General features: G+C 36.2%; 1 long non-coding RNA gene across 1 annotated transcript; it reads left to right on the top strand.

Moving 5' to 3' along the window:
- Positions 1–207: 207 nt before the first annotated feature.
- LOC107092929 lies at positions 208–686 on the top strand. Its single transcript, XR_001481595.1, has 3 exons — positions 208–280; positions 447–499; positions 609–686. It is a non-coding gene; the product is annotated as an uncharacterized LOC107092929 (long non-coding RNA).
- The last annotated feature ends 1,882 nt before the right edge of the window (positions 687–2,568 follow it).

Genomic DNA, 2,568 nt, shown 5'->3' with positions numbered 1-2,568 from the left:
TCAGTGCCCATCTTATGTCTGTTTTCCTGCAGACCTCTTATATGCGTAGAAACCTTGGGATGATCATTGATTCAGATATAAATCATGATAACTAGATTAAATTCATTATTATTTCAATGGCTAGGAGATGCTCATGTTTCGTATTTCTCTTTTCTAGGTCAAACATGTTACAAAAATACGATTGTGCTGATCACATTAATCATTTTCGCTGTTTCTGTTATCATACATATAATTTTGATCTTTTGTCGAACTAAAGCCTTTCCATGTCAAATAGTTAAAGGTAAGTATTATTAACCAATCAATATTAATTTTGTATTCTACTTTAAACTCAAGATCTATAGAAGAAAGTAACAACCTGAGTTTATGTAATGCTTTAAATATATGCAATCTGACAGATCATTAAAATAAAATGTTATCATAAATGCATGTTGCTCTTTGTTCCACAGAAAGACCCTCTGTAGCAAAACGCAACAACTTGAACCACCAAAGAGATGAAATTGTGGGTAGTGATAAAAAAACAAAAATCCCCAAACTATTATTTAAGTAAATTTGATACTCTTAAAGCTTGAATTTCTTTAACTTTACATCGAATGCATTTCTCTAAACAGCGTGATGATGGACAGGATCTGGTCTACTCTGCATTACATTTTTCTGGAGGGAAGAAACCAAGAGGAACAAAGAAGATGGAGAGGAAGACTGAAGACATTGTGTATTCAGAAGTCAGACCATCAGTTTGAATTAATGTTGAGAGGAAATCTGTTTCAAAAAAGTAGTCTTTCCCTTTTTATTTTTTCATTTTTTACTTTTAAATAATGTTACATATGTGAGAGGCCATTGCAAAACTACATCCAAGTCTATCCTGGGCAATTTGCCGTCATTTACACTGAAGGAATGGAGTCTAAGCTTTCAAGTAATGTAAAACTAATAAAAATTGAAGAAGATATGAATGTTGGTACTCTCCGTGCAGTAAGGAGAAAACAAACTTTGAAGATTTTTTAAATTGACACTGGAAGTGCGACAGAGTATTAGGGCCAACATATTATTTTATTTTGAAAATAAAATCATATTATTATAATATATTATTATAAACTCATAACATTATGAAAATAAAGTCGTAATATTGTGAGAATAAAGTTGAAAAATAACGTGAATGAAGTTATCATACAACAACCTGTTTAGGAAAGAAAGCTTTGAGCTCAGACCAGCATGTGACGGCCGACCAGACAGCAACCTGAGTCAACTTTGACATACTGCCCAATTTGATGCTGGTGTTCTAAAAGATTTTCTTATTTGTAAAGTTATACTAAAGTATAACTTCACATTATGCTTGATATTCCACATTTTAGGGAAGACAGTGTTTCTTGTAAGAGTTGTCATAAAATCAACTTGTCATAAAATCAACTTCTTGTAATTTTAAAACTTTATTCTCATAATGTTACTTTATTCTCATAATGTTATGACTATTCTCATAATTGTATGACTATTATTGTTGCGACTTTATTCTTGTAATTTTGTGACTTCATTCTTGTAATGTTACGACTTTATTCTCTACTTAAAAAAAAAAAAAAAACTTCTAACCTGGCCTTAATACTCCATCATACTGGAACTAGATGCATTAGATGTTTTCAATGTAAAGGCCATATACAGCACCGAATTACAAAATTGTGTGACATATGTAGCAAAGCTCTTGATTTTCCGGTCGATCTACGTTCCTACTCTCATCTATGGTCGTGAGCTTTGGGTAATGACCAAAAGAACGAGATCCTGGATACAAGAGGTTGAAATTAGTTTTCTCCGTAGTGTGTCTGGGCTCTCCCTTAGAGGTAGGGTGAGGAGCTCAGTCTCCAGCGAGGACTCAGAGTAGAGCCGCTGCTCCTCCACATCAAGAGGCACCAGTTGAGGTGACTCGGGCATGTGATTGGGATACCTCCTGGATGTCTCCCTGGTGAGGTGTTCCGAACAAGACCCACCGGGAGGAGGCCCAGGGGGAGACCCAGGACACACTGGAGGGACTAGGTTTCTCGGAGGGGCTGGCCCAAGTGGCTGGGGAGAGGGACATCGGGGCCTCCCTACTGAAGCTGCAACCCCCGCGACCTGACCCTGGAGAGGCGGAAGAAAATGGATGGATGGAGGGATGGATGGATGGATGGGTGAGACATATGTGCATNATCCCAATTATAGCCCAGAATTTCCTTCTTCAAGATTCAAATTTACAAATGATGATAAAATAAGCAACCTCACAATTCTGAGGACAGTTGAACAAGACGAGGGAATGTATCACTGTGCTCTTTTAGACTGGGCAGAGTCTACTTGGATGGGGACATATTTGATGGTAAAAGGTAATGTGAGACCTCAGTGTTACAATGCTTTGAAATCTTTTTCACTAAAGAAACAAAAATACTCCTGAAATTTCAAACTACAATCTGATATTACACCTATATAGCAGACTTTAAATTAGATTTCACAAGTTGAAGATGTAAATTTAATCTGAATCAGCTATTAAACAGATTAAAAGTGTTTTACTAGTTTACACTGCTCTATAGCAAACTATTATATGTGCCTCTGATG

The sequence above is a fragment of the Cyprinodon variegatus genome, unplaced genomic scaffold, assembly GCF_000732505.1.
Source record: "Cyprinodon variegatus isolate N-32 unplaced genomic scaffold, C_variegatus-1.0 Scaffold400, whole genome shotgun sequence".
Lineage (NCBI taxonomy): Eukaryota > Metazoa > Chordata > Actinopteri > Cyprinodontiformes > Cyprinodontidae > Cyprinodon > Cyprinodon variegatus.
Note: the sequence above shows the minus strand (reverse complement) of the source record. Positions and strands in the feature narration are given on the sequence as shown.